The 10,534-nt window shown below is 40.4% G+C and overlaps 1 long non-coding RNA gene across 1 annotated transcript; it reads right to left on the bottom strand.

Annotated features, from left to right (window-relative positions):
• Positions 1 to 4,119: 4,119 nt before the first annotated feature.
• LOC138056690 (uncharacterized) lies at positions 4,120 to 5,716 on the bottom strand. Its single transcript, XR_011133517.1, has 2 exons — positions 5,581 to 5,716; positions 4,120 to 5,030 (listed from the first exon to the last, which is right to left on the bottom strand). It is a non-coding gene; the product is annotated as an uncharacterized lncRNA (long non-coding RNA).
• Between the last annotated feature and the right edge of the window lie 4,818 nt (positions 5,717 to 10,534).

The following is a 10,534-nucleotide window of genomic DNA, read 5'->3' as shown; positions in this document are numbered from 1 at the left end:
TAGCCTAAGGATGTAGTTTCTCGTTTATTTAAGTCTCAGGCTTTGGGTTTGGAGACGAAAGTAATTTTCTGGTCTGACTTGAGCTATCTTCTTCTTGAAGTTTATATTACATGACCAACAAATTTGAAACGCGTGAAAACTTACATAATTACGCTTCTGCCGGACATTTAAACAGTTTCCTTACAAGAGACTCTAACTTGTATTATGTTTTTGGGTTTTTGGTAATCATTTCTATAGGCTTCTCCAGGCGTTTTTAACACCAATTTTATCAAATTTGCTGAGATTTAGACTATATGCAATACTTCCTCTTTTTCTCAATAATAAAACATGTATAGATATTTTGATACTGATTTAAGAAATGAATGCTGTGATATTCCGACAGCTTATTTCGAACGCTTTCAATCTCTTGTATGATGTCCCATAGTTACATTTCTTCATTCCCGGTGCCAGCTTAAAAAGTGATTTTCTTTTTTTTTATGTTTTTTACTTGAATTGCGCTCAGTAATCAACCTCGGGATGCAAAATAACCGTACCTCTCGAATGGCTAGAATCCATCGGTGTCGTTGCTTTAAAGTCTTCGCTATGTTTTCTCAATAATCTACTAACAAATGTACCGATTGTTTGGAAGTTTTATCCACCACACTCTGAGTGATCAGTATGCGATTGTGACGATAATGACGTCATATTTAGAAGTCAATCTTGTGTGCGCGTGCATTTTAATTTTGAAAAGTTGTTGGGACAGATCTAATTGCTTCTTTTTTTCTCAAAAGTGGAATCCTAAAGTTACCTTATAAAAATCCGTATTGAAGTCTTATTTCGCTTTGACTTAAAAATCTGAAACGTAGAAAGCAGTTTTTATTTACCCACGGAAATCATGACACGATGTGCTATTATTTAAACCTTGCTTCGCACCGTCAAACATGCTCTCCTTTCTTTCATCATCACGCTTAAAATCAGCCTTCACTTTGAAATATTGGAGGAGGTGTGAGTTTTGGATTGTGTCCATATTATGAATTATGGTGGAGGTACGGTAAAACCCGCTTCTAAATATCCAAAAGAAGAGATCCTTCCCCCCCCCCCCCCCCCCTTACCCCACAAAAAAAGTCAAGTGCTGAAGTTAACAGCCAAAGCGCTTTGGCGATAACAAGAAAGATTCAGCTCCAGTTGCACCGAGAAGGGTTGTCCAAAAGGAGCATTAAAGCGTACGCGACAATGCCGAAAGGCGTTTTGGTAAACTGCCAGTTTGAGTCAACGAATATATGACAGCAATGCTGTAGGTCTTCACTGGACGGTCGTGGCATCTTCACTACAAGTTGAATATATTTTATTGAATATCTCCCATACTACCTCGCGGCATTGTCGCGAACGCTCTTACGCTTCTTTTGGACAACCTTTCCCGAAACAGCTGTGTAAAAATCCCACCAATTCTGAAATTCATCCAATCAGATGCAAACGGTGGAAAAGCCCGGCGGTTGAAGGTAGGCCCTTTAACCTACGTACGTTCACGAGTCCGGAATCGAACCGGGGCCACCTTGGTGGGAGGCGCTCCATCGCTGCTCCTATATTGGATTCAAAATAAGGACAACGACGACAGTGCGACTGAAAACGCTTTCTTTATTTCACTTCAAATAATTATATGTTATCTTTATTATCCATAACTGCGAGGATCATAGCTTCACTTGATTTCATATCCGCATTTCAATCTATGATTCATTTCATATATCATTTCATTGTTGATTCATTCATCACAGGAACATTAAAACCCACAAATGACCAGCTCCCAATGTCAGTGGCTTCAATGCTCAGTTGGTTAGAGCGTCGCACCGGTATCGAGAGGTCACGGGTTCAAATCCAGTTGAAGTCCTCAAAGTCTCACGTAATTCTTATATTTGCGTCCATATTGCGAGGATCCATAGCTTCACTTGATATCTTCATTATATTACCCTCTTTTTTTCACGCACTCCAATTTTTAGCGAAGCGTATACCTGTAATATGCACAGCCTAAAAAAGTATAGCGATTGTCTTCGTATGCTAAAATTCACTAAATTGGGTATATAAGTAACAAATCATTTCTCGTAGTTCATCATCTTTTAGGGGATCGTCAAATCCTGGTGAATTTTCTTTTCGGCGTTTTTTAGTTCAAGGCAAAGAATAAATTTTTGGAGAAAAAATTAAATGAACGAGTTCGCTTTTTTAGACTAAAATGTATCTGATACTTAGTGGACCTTTCAGTAAGCGCATACAAGATTACTTTTTTAGCGCATTTGCCAGAAGTTGATCGTTGTCAGCTAAAAGTTGGTAGACGAAAATTAAATAAATGACTTCAAATACAACAATAAAGGATACGGCTCTGATAATTTGAAATGCCTAATTTAAATTACCTCCGGAGGGCTAGTTGGATGCCACACTTTTAGCCTTAATGACTCACACTTCCCGTTTCAATTCTCACCGAAACACCGAAACCTCAACAGATTTTTCTTTTTATGACGTAAAATACCATTCCCAGTGGATGCGTGCGCATCCTCCTTTCCATAGCCACCTCTTAAACTGAGAGCCTCAAGTAAGAGAACCGGAAAAGGTTAGAAACTAGTGCAACCCGTTAGTTCATCGAGTTTGTTATTCCTTGTTTATTATCGAGTCTGTCGATTTTGTGCCTGAGTCATCAACTATTAGATCGAATATTTCAAGCCTGTGTTTTAAATCCGTGTGTTAAGGCTTTATTTTTAACTCGACGAATATGCAAATGAAATACCACAAGACCGCCCACTTTCCTGACATTTCACACCGTTCTATCAGTTAGTTCCAAAGTTGCCGACTGGTTGTCTCCTTCAGTTGTTTTTTCAGCGTATTATGTTTGTTTTGGAGTATTTATTTCACTGCTCATTGTCATTAAAACCCAATTTAATATATCCAAAATGAAAATACGTACAGCTTATTCGATGGTTTAACATGTAAACGAAATGACGAGTGACATATTTTGCGTGTTCTCTTGATCAAATATGGTAAAATGGCGTGATAGTGGAATAATAAATGGTGTTACTGCCGTGTAGTGGTCAGCGCAAATATGGTTACCCTTGAAATGCAAGTAATTAGATAGAGCGAGTTTCAATCGAGTTTCGTAAAGCCAAAACCAAAGTAATCACTTTGGCCAATCAAAAAGGACGGAGACAATCCAGTAAACCAATCCAAACTCGAAGTTATTACACGTAGCCGACACAGAACGCGGGAAAATGTGCACGCGCGAGCCACGAATGGTTTTGGTTTCACTTGTGATTGGTGGAAAAAATGGCGCGAGAACTTTGAACTAATCGCTAAGTGAAGTAATACAAAACCAAAGCAATTCGCTAATTACTTTCGACACTGAATTGAAAACCGCTCTAAGCGTAACGAAAAGTTAGCGCGCCGAACTCTAACAACCAGGGTCACCATGTTGTTTTCGTAGCCAACAAACTTATTTTTGTGAGAAAGAAAATTCATTTTATTCATGATTCACTTCGGTTCGGGCGACAGTCTTCATAATCCCATACTCTTCTTTAAATAGACCAATTCCAAAATTTCATTCGGCCTCATTTTCAAAGCGAGTCTCGGCGTGGAGACTGTCACGTGATGTTCTTTTCAAAAGTAAAACTCATTACCATAAGAGGAAATTCCGCACTTTGGCGCGCTCTCAAACCGAAGCAAGAAACTTGCACTGTCTCTATCCAACCAGGTGCATAAAACGGGTGCAAACGACATACTGCTGCGGGTATACTTGCGACGGACTAGCCTCCTGAGGGAGCAGGGGTGGCGCAGTGGTGAGAGCACTCGCCTTCCACCAGTGTGGCCCTGGTTCGATTCCCAGAGTCGGTGGGTGGGTTGAGTCCGTTGGTTCTCAATTCCGGTTTTCCCCTCCTTCCCCTCGGGCCACATTGGTGGGGGGTGAGTGCTCTCACCACTGCACCATCCCTGCAACCCGAGAAATTCGCGTACGACTCTGCCTTTTTTTGTATTGTCATTTATTGTAGACAATTTTTTTATGCAAGGGCCAGCTGAACAAGGTAGAAGTGCCGGATCTTGGGAGATCTAACCTGGAAATAATATGATGACTAAAAACAAAATAATAATTCAAGGCTGGTTGAATGGCTGTGAGGACAAATACATTTTTTGTTTTACCAGTATTTCGTCAGGCACGGCCCGACTTCCTCAGGGAGTTAAATGATTTATTAATTAATGACTACAATTATCCTTACATTATGATGATGTTGATTATTATTGTTATTATTATTTGATATTATTAATTATTGTTGTTGTTATCATCATCATCATCATCATTATTATTATTATTATTATTATTATTATCGGCTGATGTACGTGATCACGACATTATTGCCACCATGGCTTCTCTAATTGAGTTCCCGGAATGTCATATCCGATTTAAGAAAATTGATGTCAGTTTTTCATGCGTATCATGAATTTCGTCATAACATTATCAAAGTCGCAATCGCGTAATCCTCGCATAAATTATAAATTTATGTGTCTGTCCGCTTATCGACAATATAAAATTAACCAATGAACGCGCGAGAATTTTGCAGTCACTATAAAATTCCAGTTTGGTACATTGCATAGCAATGGATCCATTTTAAATTAATTGCATAGCAATGGGATATGTTTCAGATTTTCCAAAAATAGAAAATAAAAAGACAAAAATGACCCCCATTCCTCTTTCCGTCATAAATAGTCTTATCTTCCATCTTTTCGTGCCCTCTTGCCTGGATGATAATTTGTGGGAAAACTGTTACATAAAGGTCCATGTCGCGATGCCGTGATAAATCGACAAACTTGCCAGTGATAATAGAAGAATAGTACAATGCAGACCACAACAAATAGCCAAGTAAAATTCGTGATAAGAAGAAAGAGGATGTGATCCGTGTTGGGGTTGCCGCTCACCATCTTGCTTCCTGTCGCGTTGTTTCTGATAACTGCCATTGCATTGCTTCTGCGCAGCAACAGATGAGGTTCCTTCGTCCATTTGATTTCAAAGATCAGGGTACCTACGAAATACAGATGCCGTGATTACTTCTACATTTTGCTGTGATTTTGACATGGATTCAGTGAATTCTGGCAGTCCGGTTTTTTATTTGTAGATATGTAAATATTCCTTTTGTAAGTCTTACCCAGAAATTCTTTTTACTATCGAATCTTATTCTTAAATGGGCCTATTGTAGGATATATTTATTCATTAATTTTATTAATTATATCTTGCGTGATGGTCGCCCTTTTGCATAACTGTTAGATTTGTGAATAAGGGTTAAATCATGTAGAATTTATGGAGAAATATCAATGACAACCCACTCATACTTCATACGGAAAGTGTAGATCACTCAGCCGGTTCTGGTGAAGATTTCAGTTTAAGTCAACTGAACAGTTTTATGAGTGCAACTTTCAAAATCAAACGATTCCCATGTACCTCGAAGGTCGATGCTAAAGCAACTTATATTAATAATTTGTAGGGGTATTATACAATAATAGTTGCACAGTGATGATAGCTCAGGTTAAGATTCAATAGATAACAGTCCAGTATAGATAAACAGCAATACTTACATCTGGTTTTGATGCTAGTTGGTTAAAAAACCAAGACATTCCTAGAAACCCTCTGTTGTGCAACATATCGAGGCATTTTTATACACATTTCCTTATTAATTTATAACGTGTTTTAACTTTGACATTTTAATCAAAGGTCACTTGATGAGTATCATTTACACTAGGCTCATGCTAAGTGTTTATGTAGATGCTACTCTGAAAGAGCCCTTGTTCCTGCCCTTAAAAACATGATTCTCACAAAACCCGAAAAAGGTCTTGAGCGCAATAATAGTATTTTCTACATTCCGGTCAAAGGACCTTATCAGCGCCTGAGACACGTTCAAACACACAAGCGGATCAACGTCTTCCACGTGGCCTGTACTGGCGGTTGACCCCATGAGCAAACCATAGGGAGCCCACACAAACAGTGTGTCTGTTTGTATGTTCGAGATATAAAGAAATGTATGGAAAATATTGAAGAGTCCTAATATAGTAAACTTACATCGAGAAATGACTATGTTAAAGCTCAAAATAACCTCAGTTGTTGTGTATTGTCATTTCTGCGGCTGAAAATTGTGAATTTGAGCGATTTGGTGGGTTTTCCCTTGACTGTTACTACACGTCCTTAGAAGGAGACAAGGGTGGAAAGCTCATTTTCGACCGCTCCAGCGTCAAGCCGATTTTCACCCAGAAATTAGAATCGCCCGTCTTTCAAATCGAACACCAGATAAACTGAAAGGTTGACGCTTCTTCTCGTGCCATTCAATCGAAGATCCATTCAAAATCCAAGCGCTAACCGCCAAATAATTTTCGAGAAATGCAGCTTTCGAAGCGACCAGCATCCGCGGCCGGGATTTCATGTGCCAAGGAGCAACCGTCACGCTGTTTGCTCCACACTGATTGGATGTTGCTAAACAATGCATCCAATCAGTGTGGAGCAAAGCAACCTTGGCACACGAAATCCCGGCCGCGGATGCTGGTCGCTTCGAAAGCTGCATTTCTCGAAAATTATTTGGCGGTTAGCGCTTGGATTTTGAATGGATCTTCGATTGAATGGCACGAGAAGAAGCGTCAACCTTTCAGTTTATCTGGTGTTCGATTTGAAAGACGGGCGATTCTAATTTCTGGGTGAAAATCGGCTTGACGCTGGAGCGGTCGAAAATGAGCTTTCCACCCTTGTCTCCTTCTAAGGACGTGTAGTAACAGTCAAGGGAAAACCCACCAAATCGCTCAAATTCACAATTTTCAGCCGCAGAAATGACAATACACAACAACTGAGGTTATTTTGAGCTTTAACATAGTCATTTCTCGATGTAAGTTTACTATATTAGGACTCTTCAATATTTTCCATACATTTCTTTATATCTCGAACATACAAACAGACACACTGTTTGTGTGGGCTCCCTATGGAGCAAACAAGGGACATTGGTTCAATTTTTGACACTTAAGGATACTTGTGAGATATCCTGCCAGAGCCAAACCGCAACATGTCATGCGCTTAGGTTTACCCATGGGTATGGCTCGATTAACCAACAATCGGTGTTCTTGGAATTTCATCACAGAACATCAACATCCAAAACAGTGTTTCAGTCGAACGTCACATCTTGTATGGTCTTGCAGGTTACATTTTACTTTAATCAAGGGAAGGTGTCTACAGTTTCCTAGTTTTCTACAGTTTCCTTCACCGCGGACTGGTGGCTCAGTTGGTTAAGCACCGGGATGCCATTCGGGAGGAGATCGTGAGTTCGACTCCGTCCGGACCAACACACACTGTCTTTACTGGGGAGAAAGTGTTGTCTTTGAAATGGCATCTTGGATCATAGGGAGCCCACACAAACAGTGTGTCTGTTTGTATGTTCGAGATATAAAGAAATGTATGGAAAATATTGAAGAGTCCTAATATAGTAAACTTACATCGAGAAATGACTATGTTAAAGCTCAAAATAACCTCAGTTGTTGTGTATTGTCATTTCTGCGGCTGAAAATTGTGAATTTGAGCGATTTGGTGGGTTTTCCCTTGACTGTTACTACACGTCCTTAGAAGGAGACAAGGGTGGAAAGCTCATTTTCGACCGCTCCAGCGTCAAGCCGATTTTCACCCAGAAATTAGAATCGCCCGTCTTTCAAATCGAACACCAGATAAACTGAAAGGTTGACGCTTCTTCTCGTGCCATTCAATCGAAGATCCATTCAAAATCCAAGCGCTAACCGCCAAATAATTTTCGAGAAATGCAGCTTTCGAAGCGACCAGCATCCGCGGCCGGGATTTCGTGTGCCAAGGTTGCTTTGCTCCACACTGATTGGATGCATTGTTTAGCAACATCCAATCAGTGTGGAGCAAACAGCGTGACGGTTGCTCCTTGGCACACGAAATCCCGGCCGCGGATGCTGGTCGCTTCGAAAGCTGCATTTCTCGAAAATTATTTGGCGGTTAGCGCTTGGATTTTGAATGGATCTTCGATTGAATGGCACGAGAAGAAGCGTCAACCTTTCAGTTTATCTGGTGTTCGATTTGAAAGACGGGCGATTCTAATTTCTGGGTGAAAATCGGCTTGACGCTGGAGCGGTCGAAAATGAGCTTTCCACCCTTGTCTCCTTCTAAGGACGTGTAGTAACAGTCAAGGGAAAACCCACCAAATCGCTCAAATTCACAATTTTCAGCCGCAGAAATGACAATACACAACAACTGAGGTTATTTTGAGCTTTAACATAGTCATTTCTCGATGTAAGTTTACTATATTAGGACTCTTCAATATTTTCCATACATTTCTTTATATCTCGAACATACAAACAGACACACTGTTTGTGTGGGCTCCCTATGCTTGGATAAGGCCCTTCTCACAACGCTTCAATCAGGGGCACCCAACGAGAATATAGTTCAAAACATCTTAAACGTAGCATTGTTAAACGTATTTTAGAATTTAACCGGTAGATATAGGCATATTTTTATCCCCTATAAATTATTCATCTGTTCGGATTTCCCAGCTGAATGTGTAGTGATCCGAAAATTATAGAGATCAAAACTTACCTTTTCGAAAATTTCAGCCAGAAAAAAGGCTCCCGAAAATTATAGGTGACCTTTTTAGGGTAAAAATCCGTTAAAAATGGACAATTATACCATGCTTTAGATGTTCGAAAATCCTAGGACAGGCAGGCAAGCAAGGAATTTTACAACAAATGTTTCGAAAATTCTAGATCTCAAAGCGTCTTCCGAAAAGATATTTTTCGAAATTTGACATTGGGTGCCCCTGTTCAATGCTCACCATGATAAATCCTGTCCGACGTAAAGAACCCACACACTGTTCGCAAAGAGAAGGGCATTGAGTTCCCGCTGATGTGGTTTGTTCTCTTTGGTGCATCATGGTTGGCAGGCTGAATGCTCGGAGGTACTAGCTACATCAAGCTCTTCTTACCGTTGGAGACTGTCTACCTACTTTTGACAAAATTTCACGTGCGTTTATTTGAGAGACTAGAGAGGACAAATCATTCACTTCCATATTCGAATCAAATCATGTGGTTTGGTTGGGTCTTTTGTGTCCGCGTCCAGGTCTTATTAGAGACTCTAAATTCCAGTCAAGACACCGCTAAGTAACTACAACGACTTCCTTCCAGTCAAAATCCGTTCACCGTACTCAAGAATATTTTAACAATATTTATCCTATTTTGCGCGCTTTAAAATGGCACCTGTAACGACGAAGTCTTGGGTGAAAATGAGACCCACTTACGCGGTTTGCTTTCGATTGCTTTCAAGATTTTCAGGCAAATTTATCTTCATTTCGGTAGTTGCATAGTACATCTACTAAGTCGAGACCTGCCTAGAAAATTGATTACTGTGTCAGAATTGAGAAAAAATGATTCATGCGAGATTTGTGAGGATTTTTTTTTTGTGCGGGAGGTCGCGGGTCAAACTCCGGCTGGGAAAACTGACCTTTAATATTTAATCTTTAATCCTTTTGCTCCAGCACTTGGCTAAGTAGCCTGACTTCTGGCTGTTATACACAATTGTGGTCTCATTCACACAGGATCAGGAGGAGCCTTTCAAGCTAATCCTGCCAAGCCGACCACGAGCTGGAAAGGTCAGATCACAACACCGGGAACTCCGTGCCCTACTCTTTTTGAATAGTGTGTGTGGGATCTTTAACGTCCCACATAGTTAATGAACAAAAGCTGTGAGACGGGACTTCCGGCTTATCGTCCTTATTCGAGAAGACTTGAAAGTCTAACCATGTGCAGATGTAGTTACAACGGCAGCACTTTCTCCTCAGTTATTTAAAGACCCTGAGTGTTGGTCCGGCCGGAGTTGAACTCACGACCCCCGCGTGACAGCCCGGTGCTCAACCAACTGAGCCATCGGATAGAAAGTGCTGCCTTCGTATTGTCATCTGCAAAAGGTTAGACTCTGTAGTCTTCTCGGATAAGGACCATAAACTGTAGGTCCCGTCTCACAACCCTTTAATTAGGGACTTTGAACAAGAACAACGGTATTGCAAGTATTTCGCGATTATTCAGTCTTGTTCACATTGTACAATACGGGCGAACTATCCTGTAACTGAATGGTTACGAATGGTTTTAAAGTAAAAAAATAGAAAATGAATGGTATTTCCAAATGGTCAGGATAAAAGCAGACAAACTAGAATTCGTAAAAAATGGACAACGACTTTGAGTTTGCAAGAAAAGTTTCGAACGATCATCGATCATCTTCAGGTGTTCTTCAATCTCGACCCCAGAGCTCTTCTGTCCCGAGGCTCTGGTGACGAGAATGGGTGTTCTTTTGATACACTATTTGCTCGCGCACGGGCTCGCGCATTATTCGATTGTTTGCACTTAGTAACCTTTAACGGTAATTTTAACAAAATTCAAATTCGCACCGTAATGAACACTGGCAACTGAAGATGATCGATCGAAACATGTCTTGCAAACTCAAAACGAATGGTCCATTGTTACATGCTCTCGTTGTCGTCAAAACCTAACATGT

Source organism: Montipora capricornis, chromosome 7, assembly GCF_036669925.1.
Source record: "Montipora capricornis isolate CH-2021 chromosome 7, ASM3666992v2, whole genome shotgun sequence".
NCBI lineage: Eukaryota > Metazoa > Cnidaria > Anthozoa > Scleractinia > Acroporidae > Montipora > Montipora capricornis.
The sequence above is the reverse complement of the archived record's forward strand: the minus strand, read 5'-3'. Positions and strand labels throughout refer to the sequence as shown.